The 18,935-nt window shown below is 43.3% G+C and overlaps 2 protein-coding genes across 2 annotated transcripts in view; one reads left to right on the top strand and one right to left on the bottom strand.

The window, feature by feature from the left end:
• Positions 1 to 18,935, bottom strand: part of HSD17B2 (hydroxysteroid 17-beta dehydrogenase 2) — a 91,798-nt gene that overhangs the window by 54,425 nt on the left and 18,438 nt on the right. The window lies entirely within an intron of this gene.
• SDR42E1 (short chain dehydrogenase/reductase family 42E, member 1) overlaps positions 6,235 to 18,935 on the top strand; it is a 58,865-nt gene continuing 46,164 nt past the window's right edge. The window contains exon 1 of the mRNA XM_019820125.3: positions 6,235 to 6,315. The gene's annotated coding sequence lies outside the window, so the exon portion shown is untranslated. The remainder of the gene's footprint in view (positions 6,316 to 18,935) is intronic.

Genomic DNA, 18,935 nt, shown 5'->3' with positions numbered 1-18,935 from the left:
AAAACAATAAAAAAATTTTTAATAAAAAATTAATTAATTAATTTAACAAATGCAGCATGGAGAAATGGTCTGAGCCTGGATTCTGGAGCTAGGAGACTTGAGTTCAAATCCTGGCTCTGCCACTTACCAAAGTCACTCATGTGACTTTGGCCCATCAACCCCTCTGTGCCTCAGTTTCCTCATCTGTAATGTAGGGCGATACTAGCACCTGCTTCCTAGGTTTGTTAGAAGGATTAAAATGGTTTGATTAATTAAAGTAATTGGCACAAGGCCTGGCACAGGGCATTTACTATTCAGGTGTTTGTTAAGTAAATGGCAGCTGTGTTCTTCAACCCTGCTACTACTTTCATTGGCTGCTTCTAGTTCCTGGAACCAAAAGAATTGTCAGTTCAGTTCTTGGGTCATCGGCTCTACTTTCTGCCAGTGGTCCCATCTCTCCCACACCCTGTCCCTAAGGCCCCTCCAAGTCCTCCCGTTGCCAGTGATCTCTTGGACCAACAGCAGCCACAAGCAGGGCTTCTTAGGGGTATAGGCATCTTCGGAGGTATTGAGGGCTTTTCTCACAGTGGATTTCACTTCTAACAGTCGAACGCACAAACACAAACTGAAGATCTGCTATGTATCAATAAGAGCATGGTCTGATATGTGTTTTGCTTGCACAGGGCGTTTTGTAGAAATCTAAACTAACACCTAGAATCAGGGGAGTTCACCTGAGAATCCAGGTGAATGGTTTCTCTTGGTTAACCGGGAGATAAGCCAACTGCAGGCCTGCATTCCAACAAGGAACCCCTGACTTGAAACTGAGGATCCCTATGCTCCCTGCCATGGGCCATACTCTCAGAGCAGGGCTCCATGGTGGGCATGTGCCACTCCCAGAATTCCTTTTTATTTATTTATTCATTCATTCATTCACTTACTTATTTACTTATTTGTTTATTTATTTATTTTAAATAAAATTTATCGTCAAATTGGCTAACATACAACACCCAGTGCTCATCCCAACAAGTGCCCTCCTCTATGCACTCCCGGCATTCCTAATGATACCTGCCCCACTCCTGTAGCCTTGTGAGCCTCCAAGACCCTTGATGTACTTTGTCCCACTTACAAAAGTCATCTGGGCCCAGAGATGCTTATCTTGAAACCTGTGCAAAACTGAGGAGGAAATGACTGTCTCCTCCCTTGCTTAAGACTTAAGCAATCCATCAGATTGCCACCCTCGTGTTGTCACTGCCTGTTCCCTATAAAATATATTAGGGTTGATAAAATGGTAGATAAATAAAATAAAACTCTAGTGCACTTAAGGCTTCCCTGAGGGTCATTTAAGGCTCAGCTCTTAACCCAGGAAGAGCAAATACTTGCAACTGTACCACCAACACCACCTCCTTTGCCAGTGGTATTCTCAAGGTAGTAACTGTTGGGTGGTGTGGCCCCGGGAAAAGTCCATTCTGTAATGGAAATAAATGCATTTTTTTCCCTGAAATAGAATCTTTATGAATAATTATGCCATGCTATTGCCATCTTTTTTTAAAGTTTATTTATTTATTTTGAGAGAGACAGAGACAGGGAACAGAGACCGCATGAGCAGGGGAGGGGCAGAGAGAGAGAGGGAGAATCCCAAGCAGGCTCTGCTCCACCAGCACAGAGTCCGACGTAGAGCTCGAACTCACAAAACTTTGAGATCTTGACCTGTGCCAAAATCAAGAGTCAGATGCTCAACTGACTGAGCCACCCAAGCGCCCCTGCTATTCCTTTCTTAAGATGGCCAACTGAGATGCCAAAACATTCAATACTTGTTCAAGGCCACACATCTGGGATATGCTAGAGTTGTCTTTTGAACCCAGATTTGCTCTTCTAAGGCACGTTCTTTTCCTTCTATGAGTCATTGTCTCTTTGAGCACCTTGGGCAGAAGATGGGCAGGGAGGATGCACAAAGTGGGGACACCAATGAGAGCTGTCTGCCAGAGAAGGGTCTCCATCACTGGTGCCACCTCTCTTCCCAGAGGATGGATTCCTATCATCCGTGCAACAGCACCAACGGCTTACACCTGCTCATCCAGAAGGGGAAATGCAACAATTTGTTCTCAAGTGGTGCATGAGGGAAGAGCTCCTAGACTGGCTGCAAAAAGCAAAAGTGACTCTGCTGGGCTTGGGCAAGGGCTAGACTCCCAGACCACAGTCCAGTCCTGATGTCTCTCCTGAACTTCCCCTGTGGCCACCCCAAATTCATCACCTATGGCTTCACCTTCTAGAATTCCTTATTCTCCTAAATGACATCACTCTCCTTCCAGTTACACAAGACCAGTGCCTTCTCCTGATCCTCACCTCCATTCAGTCCCCTTGCCTTCCATACTAAGATTTTGACAGCCATCTCCATATCTCCTTTTCTGCACCTCATGATGAAAAAATCCAGGTCAACCCAGGTCAGCCTGCCATCAGATGGCCACCAAGGTTGGGGTGCAGTAGGAAATGGCATCATAATTGTCCAAAATTTCATATTACATCTATTCAGGTTATTCTAGTTAAGAAACAATGGACATGTCTCAGTACTGACATCCCTGAAACCCATGCTGATGGGGAAGATGTGTGGTCAGCTGAAATGATCAGAATTTCAGAAATCCTTGGCCAAGCCCAGACACCATTAGAAAGACTCCTCTTTGAGTCTTGGGTACTCTGGCTGAGTACCCAGATTAGGGCAGGGGAAACTCCCTGTTGACAGTACTAGGGGACTCAGCCAAGACTTCCCAGCACCATTTCCTCTAAGGGTGTCTTTGCAGAGATTTGGAGAGTGCTTTTTGGGTTTTTTTCTCTAATCCACTAAGTACCCACCTTCTCATAAAGAAAGAAAATAGGGAGAGATGAGCCAACAGTTGGTATCCATGACCATAAATAGAGGTAGGGCGCTGGCTTTCCCTAAATGCCACTTTTAACTTCGGACGTGTCTTCCTATCTCCACATTCATTCATTTGTGCATGCATCATCCATCTAGGAATCCCTGGGCTAAGTCCCAGAAACACCACCATCAAAGAGAGACCTCTCCCCAACTTCATGGTGCTTACTGCCTTAATCCTGAGTCCCACTGAAATCCCTGGGACACTCTAAAAAAATCAGTGCCCAGGCCACATGCCCAGACAGTCTTAATTTAGTTGGTCTGAGATGGGACTAAATGCTGGCAACAGTTTCTAAAGCTCTCCAGGTGATTCCCGTGTGCAGTCACGGTTGAGAAACACTGATCTAAGGTGGGGATCTCAACCAGGGTGACTTTGCTCCCCTGGATATTGGGTAATATGTGAAGGCTTTTTTTTTTTTTTTTGGTCACAACTCTGATGATCCAATGGGTAGATGTGGGGATGTTACTTGACATCCTGTAGCTCACAGGGCAAACCCCACCACAAAAAGTTATCTGGCTCCAAATAGCAGTAGTGTTAAGGTTGAGAAACTCTAGCTAGGAGGAAGACAGACATTAGGTAAATTATTACAATACAGAGTGGTGAATGTTATAAATAGAAAGCTCTGGGAACTATAGGCCATAGGTAATATTTATAGGGAACCCCAAATCCCTTCTTTAGTAAATATTCCATCGGAGAAGAATACTGGCAGGAGAGAGAAAGAACTAGGTCCCCTCCATCAGGCCGGGACTCTGGTGCTATCTAGTCCACAATTCTACCTCCTGTGCCCAAAACAGCGCTCGGCATGTTGTAGTTGCTCTGTAAATATTTGCCTAATGACAAAACGCCCACTGATTACGTGGAAGCATCAGGCACCATCACCTTTCTCTTCGCCCCACTCTGTACTGGTTTCCTGGACTCGCTGCTCCTCCTCTCCAGCCTGCCAGCCCCTGCCAGCCCCTGCCCGGCCGTATGTCTGCACCTCAGAGCCCCAGTTCTGTCCCTGAGCCTACCCTTCCTCTGCCTCCAGCCTTAGACATTTCCACTGACCACAAGCTAAAATTCAGTTTCCTCAGTTCAGCAGCAAAGGCTGTGCCATCTGGTTCCAATCTACATTTCCAAGTGTATCCCCCCTCTCCTTCTGCTTGCATCCTGAATGCCACGCGGAACCATACCTAGAACATCCTTGGTGTCCCCTCACCCACATCTTTGATTACATCGGACATTCTGCCTGGAATGCTTATGCATGTCCCTTTCGCCATTCCTTGCCATTTGAATTTTTAAAAAACTATTCCCTACAAGAAAACCTTGTATAATGGACTATGTACCCATCTTCCATCTACAAGAATTATCAATGTTCTGTTTTATTTCCTCCCCCAACAGTTTCCCCCTTTTCTCTGCATTTTTTTTAAAATTTATTTATTTATTTAAGTAATCTCTCCACCCAACATGGAGCTCGAACTTACGACCTTGAGATCAAGAGTCACACGCTCTTCTGACTGAGCCAGCCAGGCACCCCTTTTTCTCCTACATTTTAAAGCAAATCCCACCCTTAATATCATGTTATCCATAAACCTATAATTATGTCAGTATACACCACCAAAAAGCAAGGACTTTTCAAATATAACTACATGGTCTTTATAAGCTTGCAAAAAGTAACAATTCCTTCTTTATGTTTATTTATTTTTGAGAGAGAGGTGAGAGAGAGAGATGGAGCATGAGTGCGGGAGGGGCAAAGAGCGAGACACAGAATCCAAAGCAGGGTCATTCTCCGAACCCACAAACTGTGAGATCATAACCTGAGCCAAAGTGAGTAGCTTAACCAGCTGAGCCACCCCGGTGCCCCAACAATTCTTGTTCACTGTCATCTAATACCTAGGATGTACTCCTCTTTCCCCGTTCATTCCCAAAATGTCTTTTTACAGTCGGTTTGACTCAAGGCGCAAACAAGTTCCACGCGTCACATTTGGTCTTCATGTCTCTGAAGTGTCATCTCTTCTACAGGATTCTATTCCCTTTTTCATCCCATTTATTTGTTGAGGAAACCGTGGCATTTATCCTAAATAATTATTATTAATTATTAATTATTATTATTATTATTTATTCTAAATGATACCCCACATTCTAAGTTTGGCAAACTGCTTCCTTATTCTGTTCTTTAATTTGCTCCTCTGTCTTCTGTATTTCCGGTAAAGTTAGATCTAGAGGCTTAAGTTGATTTAGGTTCATTTTTCTCCCCCCAAGACTGCCTCGTAGGCAGTGCTGGATGCCTCCTGTTGCACCACCCACAAGAGCAAGCATGAGTCATGTTGCACTTTTAATGATGGTGATTGATCAGCAAATTCAGGTGCTGGCAACCCAACCATATAATTCAAGGCTTCCCGTCAAACTTTCACAGGAGGCTTAGCCTACATTAATGATCATTGCCTCCTTCACTATTTCATTCAAGATAACACATACACGCATACACACACGTACACACACACAAAATGATTCTTCTACTTGTCACTTCTTTCGCATTTATTAACTAAAATTGTGAAGACTGACAACATTTTTATTTTATGTTATTTTTTTTAACGTTTATTTATTTTTGAGACAGAGAGAGAGACAGAGCATGAACGGGGGAGGGGCAGAGAGAGAGGGAGACACAGAATCTGAAACAGGCTCTAGGCTCTGAGCTGTCAGCACAGAGCCTGACTCGGGGCTCGAACTCACAAACTGTGAGATCATGACCTGAGCCGAAGTCGGACGCTTAACTGACCGAGCCACCCAGGCACCCCTGACAACATTTTTAAATGTTAAAATGTTAACACTTAAAAATGTTAGCCTTACCATAATTATTATTGTAATTTATGATTATTTTGAACTGCCATATGTATATCAAGAATAAAGCAAATAAGGGGCACCTGGCTGGCTCAGTGGGTGGAGAATGCAACTCTTGATCCGGGGTCCTGAGTTCGAGCCCCATGTTGGGAGCAGAGATAACAAAGAAATACGCTTTAAAAAAGAAAAGAATAAAGCAAATGAAGTATTATGTTAATGTCATTCGGAACCAAGATTTTCAGCATCGAAGTAATTCAGTAAAATCCCTGGCATCTTAAATTTGGATTAAAAGCATCAATACCCTTTCCAAACATCACATTTTCTTCAGTTCTGTCCTCTCAAAAGGCTTAGAAGCAATGACATTCCTCAACATTCATATTTTGAAACCCTAATCCCAACGTGATGGAATTAGGAGCTGGGGCCTTCGAGAGGTGATTAGCTCATGAGGTTGGAACCTCTTGGATGGGATTAGTGCTCTTAGAAGCTAGTCTGTAGACTGTAGAGCTAGTCTGCTCACTTTCTTGCAGGGGACGATACAAGGAGAATCAGCAGCCAGCGACCTGGAAAAGGATTCTCCCCAGAACCTGACTACGTGGGCGCCAGAACTGTGAGAAATGCATTTCTCTTGTTTTTTAAATTTTTGTTTTAATGTTTACTTATTTATTTATTTATTTATTTGAGAGACAGACAGACAGACAGACAAAGCACAAGCCAGGGAAGGGGCAGAGAGAGAGGGAGACACAGAATCCAAAGCAGGCTCCAGGCTCTGAGCTGCCTCAGCACAGAGCCCGACACGGGGCTTGAACCCGTGAACTGTGAGATCACGACCCGAACCGAAGTCAGATGCTCGACTGACTGAGCCAGCCAGACGCCCCACATTTCTCTTGTTTGTTAGCTGCCCAGTTTATGGTGCCTTTTTAGAGCAGCCTGAGCTAAGACACCTTTGCAGCTGTCGATGGTTTAACAATCAGCGCCCCAAATTTCTGAGTATTCAACAATCGTCTCTCTAAAGCTGGTAGAAGCTGACCCCAGCACACAGCTGGAAACATGAAGCAGCTCAGGGAACCTGCAGTTGGTTTTCAGGAACTTAGAAAAGATGTTCCTCAGGGAAGAAAAAGAATATTAGCTTGGCGCCTGATGGCTCATATCTGAGGTATCCACACTACATTTTTTCCTACCTCAGGACCTTCACACGTGTAATACTTCCTCATCTTTTCCGTTTTGTTTTTGCCTTGTTGGGTCATTCTCATCCTCCCGGCCTTCGCTGAAATATCACCACCTCAGAGAGACCTTCCTGACTATTGTGTTTAAAGTAGATGTCCCCGCGCTCTTCTGGTGGATGTTCCTATGATGTGCCACCCAGATTCCCTTCAAGAAAAACTTGCCCCAGAAACAGAGTTTTGTTGGCAGACATCCTTCAGAAGTCAGCTCCTCGAGGGGCGCTGGGGTGGCTCAGTCGGTTGAGTGTCCGTTGAGTGTCTGACTTTGGGTCAGCTCATGATCTCACAGTTTGTGAGTTCAAGCCCTGTGTCGGGCTCTAGGCTGACACCTTGGAGCCTGGAGCCTGCTTCAGATTCTGTGTCTCCCTCTCTCTCTGCCTCTCCCCTGCTCATGCTCTGTCTCTGTCTCTCTCTCTCTGTCTCTCTCTCTCAAAAATAAATAAACATTTAAAAAAGAAGAAGAAGAAGTCAGCTCCTCCAGCAATTGTCTCAGCTACAGAGAGCCACCCTCCCCAGTGTGGTCCCCATTCAACAATTGATCCATGCAAAAGCATAAACACAGGTCTGGTGATTACAGCCCAACCTGGGAGAAATCTGAAGGGTCATTTCAGTGCTAGAGCTCCCCAAGGGGCTGAGAACCTTGCTTCTTCTCTCCTCCCCGGAGGTGCACATTCTAGGATGCTCCTTAAGAAACGCCTCGCGTGCTCAACTCTGCCTCAGAGTCTGCTTCCCAGGGGAGCCAACCCACACCATTCTGCAATCCCAAATCTCACACCATATTATTCTTTTTCTCAGCCTTTTGGTCATTTTCTTCAATTCGAACATTATCATATTTATTGATTGAATTGCTTTTTTAAAAATTCCCTTAGTGGAATATGAAGTGACGATTTATGCATGGCAACTCTTCTCATATTCATATGCTATCACCATGTATGACATGCAATAGGTAGGCAATGATTAAAAAAAAAAGACATTCTCCAAGGGGCGCCTGGGTGGCTCAGTCAGTTGAGCGTCCAACTCTTGCTTTTGGCTCAGGTCATGATCTCACAGTTTCTGGGTTCAAGTCCCACATCGGGCCCCACGCTGGCAGTGTGGAGCCTGCTTGTGATTCTCTCTCTCCTTCTCTCTCTTCCTCTCTCTCAAAATAAGCTTAAAAAAAAATTGAAAAAAATCTCCCAGGGGTGCCTGGATGGCTTAGTCAGGTGAGCATCCGACTCTTGATTTTGGCTCATGTCATGATCCAAGGGTTGTGGGATTGAGCCCCATGTAGAGCACCATAGTGAGCAAGAGCCTGCTTAAGATTCTCTCTCTCTCTCTCTCTCTCTCTGCCCCTCTCCCCTGCTTGTGCTCTCTCTCTCTCTCTCTCTCTCTCTCTGTTCCTAAAAAAATAATAATAAATAAAAAATAAATTCTCTAAGTATAGCCAATGGTGCACTGATGGGCCACAAACAGATCCCTCCCCCTGCCCCACCAAATTCAAATCCTTTTTTAATGACCGTTTTCATCCATTCATTTTTTTTTACATGCACTAACTTATTAGAGGCTTCTCAAATTTTGTATTCACATATGAAATTAGAGTATACAAATGGCTCTTAACCCAGCATTCTATCAAGATCTGGTTGCCATAAATATGTTTTGCCCCTAGGGCATATAGGAAACAAAAAGTTGGTGCAGAAATGGGTGTGGTAGGCAGGCCCTAAGGAATTTTGCCTGTCTAAGGGAACTAGGTCCCAAAGGTTTGAGAGCCTTATATTTATATGTTATCTTATTTCATGCCTAAGATCTCAAGATTAAAGTCAGCCTTTTAAAAAAAATAATTTAAATTTTCTAGAACAGTTAGATTTGTAGAAAAATAAGGAAGACTGTATAGAATTCCCACATACCCTGCATACAGTTTCCCCCCATCATTAACATCTTAGATTAGTATGTGACATTTTCTATAATTAATGAACCGATATGGATACATTACAATTCGCTAAATTCCATATTTATTCAGATTTCCTTAACTTTTTACTTAATGTCCTTTTTCTGTTCCCATCCAGGACACCACATTACACTTTTAGTGGTCCTGTCTCCTTAGGTTTCTCTTGGCCGTGGCAGTTTCTCAGCCTTTTTTTGTCTTTGGTATCTTTGATGGTTTTAAAGAGTACTGGTCAGGTGTGTTGTAGGATACCCCTTTCCTGGAATTTGTCTGATGTTTTTCTCACGATTAGCCTAGGATTATGGGTTTGGGGAAGGAGATCACAGAGATAAAGTGCCTTTCATCACATCATATGAAGAGTACGTTATCAGCAGGACTTGTGACTGTTGATGTTATCCTTGGTGACCTGAGCGAAGTAATGTTCTCAGGTTTCTTCACTGTAAAGTTACTCTCTTTCTGTACTGTGCCATCGGGAAGGAAGTCTGTGTATAGCTCACACTTAAGGAGTAAGCAGCTATCTTCCCTTCTTTTAGAATGAAGTATCTATGTAAATTACTTGGAATTTTTCTGCATGGGAGATTTGTCTTTTCTCCCTCATTTATTGATTTATTTGATCATTTATTTATATCATTATGGGCTCATGGATATTCATTTTATACCTTGGGTTATAATCCAATACCATTTTATTGCTCACATTATTTCAACTTTGGCCATTTGGAGTTCTTTCCGTTGGCTTCTGTAAAAGTATATCTTTTTATTCATATTTTATTTTTTATTGTTTTTAAATGTTTATTTTTGGGAGAGAGCAAGTGGGGAAGGGGCAGAGAGAGAGGGATACAGAGAATCTGAAGCAGGCTCTACAAGGTTAGCACAGAACCTGATGTGGGGCTCGAATCCACAAACCATGAGATCATGACCTGAGCTGAAATCAAGGGTTGGACACTTAACCGACTGGGGCACTCAGGCACCCCTCTTCTTATGCCTGTTTTCAAGATGAGGAAACCAATCTTCAGAGAATATAAAGTTTCCACCATCATTCAACTAACAAGAGCAGAGGTGCAGTTAGAATCATAAGATTCTACAGCACACACTTGTTTTTGTTTTGTTTTTTGTTTTCCTCTTCATCATGTTTCATCTGAATATGGTCAATCTTTATAAATCAATAACTAGTGTATGTTTCACCTGATGGAGTTATTTAAGGCAATAACTGTTTTGAGACTATCCATCTTCTATGTACATTATAGAGGAAATTTCTTTCTTAGGTATTTTTTTTTTTTAATTTTATGTGTACACTTTGATGAATTTTCACAGAGTGAATCCATTCATGTAGTTAGCACCCAGATCAGGAAACAGAACATTACCAGCTCACCCAAACCCTCCCTGTGACCCCTTCCAGTCATCTCCACCCCAAAGGTTGCCACTATTCTGATGTCTAACAGCATAGATCAGTTGTGCCTGATTTTTACCTTAAATAAAGGGAATCATACATTCATCTTTTTTGAGGCTGGATTCTTTTGCTCATTCTCCTGTTCTCATGTGGTTTTGCTAGTGGAATTTTTTTGTTAAAGGTTCCATCTCTATATTTCACAAGGAAGGTTACAAGCAAAGTTACACTTGTAAAAACATGTTAAGCAACTACATAAAAAAACACCCCACGCCACCACATAAAAAGTAAATTTACTTAAGAGTAACATAACACAAAGAAAGGAAAACTACCTCGAGACATAGCTAAATTGCCCCATTATCTTGAGGTGGCTTCGTTCCTCCTCCCTATCATTATCTATAGTTTCATCTTCAAAGTGCTGCCTTAATAATGTCTCTCTGGGTCTCTTTCACAGGGAAGGTGTTTCTTGACTGACAGGATGACACTCTTGCCAACATAGAGCCCAAATCTCATCTGGCAGCTCCTAACACATAATGATACAAGACACTACCTGCGAAATTTGTCTAAAATACCGTGTGGAAATCCAAGAGAGCCCTGATTTACACTTCTCTGATTTCTGTTTCTTTTTTATTTTAATGTTTATTTTTAAGAACAAGAGCGAGAGAGAGAGCGTGCACACACGAGTTGGGGAGGGACGGAGAAAGATGGAGACACAGAATCCAAAGCAGGCTCCAGGCTCTGAGCTGTTGGCACAGAGCCCAACGCAGGGCTTAAACTCCTGAACCGAGAGATCATGACCTGAGTGGAAGTCAGACACTTAACTGACTGAGCCACCGGGGCTCCCCTCTTTTCTGTTTCAATAACAATCAGTGCCATTGACGTAGTTTCTTCCAACAGGGATGGCAGACCCTTGATGCCTCTGCTGCCACATCCTTCCAATACCACCACAGACATTGTTAAATCAAAGCACTCTCACCCTAAGAACCTACTCACCCCAACATTCCTAACCAAGCAAAGATGGCACAGGAGAGAAAACCTATGTGCCACCTCTGTCCACACACAAAACATCATGTTAATTTCTAGTTGGATCCAGGCTCTCATTGAATTGTTTTCCAGTTGGACTCAGGCTTCTAATCTCTACTCCATCCTTACCACATTGTTCTCTTACTCATGAAACTACTCTGGCTCCTACTTGTCTGATAGGTAATGGATCAAGTATGAAGCCTGGATTTCAACAATAATTGAATTTGTTCACACCCAAACAAGCCCAACTTTCAGACCTACTTTTATTCCAGTTGGGCTGGTTTCTTCATCATCTCAGCTATGTCCTGCTTTTTCTATCCTGTGCATTCTTTCCTAGCCTTCTGAGAGTCATACACTCATGCATTAATTCATTCCTTCAACATATATTCATTAAGTGCCTGCTATGTGCTACACACTCTTTTAGATCATGGGGGTACAGCAGTACCTAAAACCATCCAAGTCCCTATCCTGTGGAACTTACATTGCAGAGGAAGATGGGGCATATTCAGTAAACAAACAAATGCATATGGTGTCAAGTGGTGATGGGTGTTATGAAGCAGAATAGTGACTGGGGAGGAAAATGCCATATTCTTTATGGAAGTCAGGCAAAGCTACACTGAGCAGGGAGCAGTTGAACAGATATTCCAGGGAAGGGTGCACCAGGCGGAGGAAAGAGCAGAGACAAAGGCTCTCAGACAGGGACAGAGTGTTGGGGAAGGAACAAGGAAGCCATTTTGGCCAGAGAAGGGTAAGTAAAAAGAGAAGAGTGGGAAGTAAATCAGAGCAGTAGTTCAAGCTAGCTGTAAGCTCAGGGCTATCAAATGGGGTGATTTCGTCCCCAGGGGACATCGAATGATATCTGGAGACATTTTTGGTTGTCACAGTTGGGTGGTTGCTACCGGCACCCAGTGCATAGAGTCTAAGGATGCTGCTTAACATCCTACAACACGTAGGACAGCCACAAATAAAGAAGCATCCAGCCCCATTGTCAACAGATCCAAGGTACTGCAAATCATGGTGAAGACAGTGGTTTTTATTCTAAGTATGATGAGATGTCATTAGAACATTTGAACAAAAAAAAATTTGAACAAAGAAATGATTTCAACTAACTTACATTGTAAAAGGATCACTTTAGATACTGTAGCAAATCACACCTCAAATAATAAGAGTAGTATAAAAGGCTACTCTTTATTGAGCACTTCTATTTGGGATGCTGTGCTAACCACCTCATCTAAGACATCGTGGTATTTTTCTTCATTGTTCCTACCATTGCCTGACATTGTCTTACGTGTTGGCCCATTAATTTCTAGATACTTGTTTCCCCTAATAGAATGCAAACTTGGTGAGGGCAAGAACTTTGCTCTGTGATCTGTTTAACCTCCAGCACCTAGGACAGTGCCTGGCATGCACTGGACACTCTACCTGCTGAGTGAATAAATGACTTCTAGTGTCAATTTGTTTATCCCTATTTCACAGACAAGAGAACTGAGCTTTAGCATTTATTGCCTAAACCACAGCTATGAGACAATCTGCATCTTATGGCTATCCATAAGACTGGGTGGCTTAAACAACAGAAATCCATTCTCCCACAGTTCTTGAGGCCAGAAATTAGAGAAATTAGAGACAGCTAGGACACATTCTGGTAGGAGCTATCTTGCTGGCCTCACAACATCCTTGCATGGCAGAGAGATGGAGAGAGAGAGAGAGAGAGAGAGAGAAAACCCTCTGGTATTTCTTCTAATAAGGATATTGATCTTATCATCAAGGCCTTGCCTTCATGATCTCATCTAAACCTAATTACCTCCCAAAGGCCCCACCTCCAAATACCACCTCATTGGGGGTTAGGGCTTCAACATATGAATTTTGGAGGGGATCACAATTCAGTCTATAGCATCATCCTCAAAAATTTGCAGTCGAGTGTGGGATACAGACAGTAGTATGTGCATGATGTAAAAAAGAAAATCATGAATTGTGGTAAATGGTACTAAAGGAACTATGCAAAGGGAAACAATTGTCGTGATGAATAATCAAGGTGGCAGGGAAGAGGCGGATTGTGGAAGACTTCCATAAGGAAGCAACATACAAACAAATCATCAAAAATTTAGTACAGTGAAAAATACCCCATTATGAACTTGTATACTGATTATGTGTTGAAATATATTTTGGATAGATTGTGTTATATAAAATATACAATTGAAAGTAATTTTACCTTTTTTACTTTTTAAAATTCGACTAATAGAAAATTTTAAATAACTTCTGTGGCTTGGGGCACCTGGGTGGCTCAGTCGGTTGAGCGTCCGACTTCGGCTCAGGTCATGATCTCATAGCTTGTGAGTTCGAGCCCCGCGTCCAGCTCTCTGCTGACAGCTCAGAGCCTGGAGACTGCTTCTGATTCTGTGTTTCCCCCTCTCTCTGCCCTTTCCCCACTCATGCTCTGTCTCTCTCTGTCTCAGAAATAAACATAAAAAAAAGTTTAAAAAAATAACTCCTGTGGCTTGCATTATGGTCCTATTGGACAGCACTGCCATATAGTATTCCCTTCCCACTAAAGACACCAGTGTGGAAGGAAAAAGAAAGATTTCCCCAAAGAGGCAATGTAGACTGGGAATGGGGAACAGTATATCAGGGGAGGTTGAAAGTCAGATTGGCCGAATTACTGACATTTTAAGAATAGGGTAATCTGCTAATGGTTATGGGTTTCTTTTGGGGGTGATGAAAATTTGGAATTAGATACTGTTGATGGTTGCATTACCTTATGAATACACTAAAAAAACTACTGGATTGTACATTTTAAAGGGTGAATTTCATGGTATGTGAATTACAGCTCAATAAAATTAAGATACAGGAAAGAATAGGGCAGTGTAATACCTACAGAATCTGATGTAACAGAAGACCCTTGAATTTTCTGGAAAGCTTACTACTTTCAGCTGATCTGTATGTATTGTGTGTGTGTGTGTGTGTGTGTGTGTGTGTGTGTAGAGTAAGTAGGGAAAAAGGGCTCTTACATGTACATGTTTTGGCTGAAAGTAGGGGAGGAACCAGAAATCACCTTTACTAAAAATAAGTCAGAAATGACTTGAAGGAAAATGAGATTGGGAATTTGCAAACATGTTGTGAGGGCATCAATGAGCCTCTCATGGCATATGTGATAGGGACTCAAGCAGATGATATTTGGAGACTAACGGGACAAAGTGACTTGCAATGATACCTGAGTCACTTTGAGTATTAGGAACAGCTATTTAAATCAAAATGCAAACTTCTATCTATAGTTATGTGTTCTAGGTTAGAACCTCCCTTGTGTACTCTGCCCATTGAGCACTCTCCATATCTAGCAGCAACCTGGGGTGAAGCTTCCTCTCCAGGGGCAACAACACACATGGGAGAGAATTCTCTACACAGAGTCTCAGAGTTGATTTAGAACATCTTCAGAAGCCAGCCCCAACCAAAGTGCCTCACTTATTAATTCACTCAGTTTCTCTCTATCCTGCATTTGGCTTGGTGCTAGGGATGGAATGGTGACCAACAGGGACCCAGTCCCTGCCCTCAAGGAGCTTACGTCTAGTGGGGAGCTCAGAGTTCATGGCTGGCACTGCAGAATTTCCCAATCCTGGTAAACTTCTTATTGGTTATGCTGGTAATTGTCTTAGTTGGCAGTCTCTGTCATTGTTTTCTTTAACTCGGGAGAATGAAAAATGGTAATGATTTCAGTGACCTCTTAACTCCTCTGTCAACGCCACACAAGGGGTGTATTCATCTTAGCTGGGGGAATGTGTGCCTTTTCCAAATTGCCCCTGCTGTTAATACTTTTTGGTTTGGCTTCTTTTCCCTACAGTCCAGGTACACTAACTCCCTGATCTGCATGGAGCTTTATGAGCTCCTTCCATTGACTTCTGTACCTCTGCTGTTAGGAAAACAAGTTCTTAGAAAGAACCTTTAATTAAAGAGTTATGACTATGCAGCACTAAAGGAACTGTTCCTGCTAAAGGAACACTGAGAACCAGAAGTCATGACCAAGACCTGTCATTTAGTAAAGTATCTTTAATGAGGAAGGTGCAGTAGAATGAACATTCTTAGAAATGTAGTAGACATCTGCTCTTTTTCCTGGTGCATCAGTCAGTCTTGCAATCATCCTAGAGCCAAGAAGTGGCAAATTGGGTGATTGCAAGAATATTCAGTAAAGGGTGTGGGAAAGGTTAGAGTACACCTGGGCACATAAAAAGTTAGGATATCCTTTCCTAGGCCTAAAGGAACAAGGGGGGGGGGGGTTACTGGAAGGGGAGTTACTGGCATCTAAAAAAGGTAAACAGTGACCTTCAGGCAAGGGAGTTGGGCAGCCCAACAGTGACTCTGCAGGGAGGTGCCAGAGGGAGTAATCTGAGTTCACACTTCTCCCTTCCTACAGCCTCTGTCCCATGCTCTCCATTAGCTGGAGTCATCCTCCAGGATTGAGAGCTGAGAGCAGAAGATGAATGGGGAATGGAGGGTGCGATATGGATTCACCCACAACCAGCACAACTCCCTTTCCATCATCTCTTCTTCTGGAAATGGGACCCTGCTTTGGTTTGGGAGATGTTATAAGTTAATTGTGTTCCCCCCACAAAAGATATGTTGAAGTCCTATTCTCCACTGCCTCAAAATGTGACCTTATTTGAGCATAGGGTAGTTACAGATGGAACTTGCTAAGATGAGGTCATAGTGAAGTCAGGTGAGCCCTTAATCCAATATGACTGGTGTTCTTATAAGAAGAGGGAAATCTGGATGTAGACATGAAGGGAAGGTGGCCATAGGAAGATGGAAGCAGAGATTGGGGTGATGTTAACACAAGCCAGAAATCACTGGGGGCCACTAGAAACTGGTGGAAGAGACAAGGAAGTATCCTCTTCTAGAGGCTTCAGATAGAAAGAAGCCCTGCTGACACCTTGATTTTGGACTTCTGGCTTCAGAACTATAAAACAATTAAACCCACTGTTCTGTTGCTTGTGCTCCTTTGTTACAGCAGCCCTAAGACATTGTAGAGGGTACTACCCCTTCTCTACCACATATGGTCTGTGGCTTGCATTATGTTACTATTGGACAGCACTGCCATATAGTATTCCCTTCCTGCTAAAGACCCAGTGTGGAAGGAAAAAGAAAGATTTCCCCAAAGAGGCAAGGTAGAGTGGGAATGGGGAACAGTATGTCAGGGGAGGTTGAGAAGTCAGGTTGGCTGAATTACTAACATTTTAAGAATAGGGTAATCTGCTAATGGTTATGGGTTTCTTTTGGGGGTGGACAGCCCAATCCTGCCCAGGCTGGGGGAAAGGATGCTTTTCCCCTGAAATATGGATTTTAAGGATGCAAATAGAGGGACAGACAAGACCTAGATTCACAGCCCGGCTTTGCCTGATGGAAGTGGAAAGAGTCAGTTCCAAGGGAAGTGGACACCCTAGGGCTAGCCTAGCCTAGGGGGTTTCTGAGCAGATAGGATACCTCACAGGGGTGCCTCCTGCGAGAACTAATGCTTTCAGTAAGCTGGAACTCATTGTCAACTCTACTCATGAGAGCTCTTTGCTAGAACCATTTTGAAGACATGAAGATTACCTTTTCTGGCCAAAGCCTGGAAAAGGAGGAAACAGAGAGGTAAGAAGACGTTGGCCTTGCTTCCTAGTTTTCTGCAAGAATCCAGAATTCCCACCTGAGCATGGACCTACAACACGAGAGCCTCGGCTTCTCCAGCACCATGACCCGCCAAGGAGGGACTTGGGATTGGTCATAAAGGAGAAGCCCCATAAGAATTATCTCCGCAGACTAGCCATGGTTCTGTCATTAAAGCATTGGATACACCTTGACTCCTGGTTATACTCTACAGAGGTCATTGGCTGAGATAGTTACTAGACACTTACTACATAAATAAGTGTATATTTAATTTCAAGATGAGGAAAATGTTATAAAAGTATAAATAAGATATGGAGATTGAGAATACCAACTGGAGGCTTAAAGCCTGGACGCCAGGGAACACCTCCTCAAGAAGGTAATATTTAGGGGCACCTGGGTGGTTCATTAGATTAGATATCTGAGTCTTGATTTCGAATCAGGTCATGATCTCAGGATTTGTGGAATTAGGCCCCAAGGTGAGCTCTGCACTGACAGTGCAGATCCTGCTTGGGATTCTCTCTCTCTCCCTCTCTCTCTCTCTCTTTTTGCCTCTTCCCTGCTCTTGAGCGCCCTCTCTCTCTCTCTCTCTCTCTCTCTCTCTCTCTCTCTCTCTCAAAATAAATAAACATTTAAAAATAGAAGAAGGTAATATTTAAACCAGTAGTGTTTCAACTAGCCAATGATTTTGTTCCCATGGGACACCTGACAATGTCTGGAGACATTTTTGGTTGTCACAACTGAGGAGTGAGATGCTACTAGCATCTAGTGATAGAGGCCATGTATGCTTCTAAACATTCTACAATACACGGGACAGTCCCAGCAAAAAAAGAATTCTTTGGCCTAAAATGTGTATGGTTCCAAGACTGAGACTGATTTAGGCTAACACATGAAAAGAAAGAAGCCAGCCCTGTAAAGGGGCTCCCCACCCAAGCATTCCAGGTGAAATAAACAGCAAAGGCTATAATGCCAGGAAAAGCTTGATGTTTCAAGCTGATGAGTACAGGAGAGAGGGGTGGTATGAGAGAGGCCAGATCATGCAGGGCTTCCGGTCTTGGGCAGAAGTTTGGGCTTGTATTCCCTACAGTGGAAAGCCTTTGGTGGGTCTTAAATAAGAGAGGGGCTCTCTGGCTACCTCTCAGAGAATGGATTGGAGGGGCAAGAGTGGAATCCCAGGAAGAAACGACAGCAGCTTTGACTGGCGCAGAGACCTTGGAAAAGGAGAGCACTGGCTCTGTCAAGATGCCTTCTGAAAATGCCAGTGACAGTGCCAGGAATGAATTGGATTTGGAGATAGAAGGAGGAGAAACAGGGATTAACAGTGACTCTCAGAGATTCTGGTCTCAGCGGGGTGCTGAGTGGTGTGGCTCACCAGCAACACAAAGTAGGAGGGGACCCAAATCAAGAGCTCAGTTTCAGACACGTAAATTCTAAGACCCTCAGTGGAATTGGATACATAAGGTGTTGAAGGAATTGCTTATATAAGACTTTGAGCTGTAGTTCGTTCTCAATGTAGAGCTATACTTTAGCTTCACCAGGGATGGGGACGCTCGAAAAAACATCAGTGCTCAAGACACACATCTTAGATCAAGTAAACCTGAGCTCTGGGAGCTGGTTCCCAAATATCAGGATGCCTTATTTATTTTTAATGTTTATTTATTTTTAAGAGAGAGAGAGAGGCAGAGAGAGAGGGAGACACAGAATCTGAAGCAGGTTTCAGGCTGTGAGCTGTCAGCACAGAGCCCAACGATGTGGGCCTCAAACTCACGGACTGTAAGATCATGACCCAAGCTGAAGTCTGACGCTCAATTGACTGAGCTACCGAGGTGCCCCGCATCAGGGTGCTTTCAAGGTGATTCTAATGCACCGTGATGGTTGGCATTCACCAGACTCCCAAGGTGGAGCCTTCTCTGTGTGCATGGCAGCCCATGGTGGGCTGAAGAGTCTCACCTTTGTGCGTTACCAAAGAAATGCTCTCTATTTTGTGTCTATTTAAAATTCTATCTCTGCTGCTTCAGTGGTTGACTGAATTCTATCTGTCAAAACAA

This window comes from Felis catus, chromosome E2 (genome assembly GCF_018350175.1).
Source record: "Felis catus isolate Fca126 chromosome E2, F.catus_Fca126_mat1.0, whole genome shotgun sequence".
NCBI classification, from domain to species: Eukaryota; Metazoa; Chordata; class Mammalia; order Carnivora; family Felidae; genus Felis; species Felis catus.
This window is presented reverse-complemented; position numbering and strand designations above follow the sequence as displayed.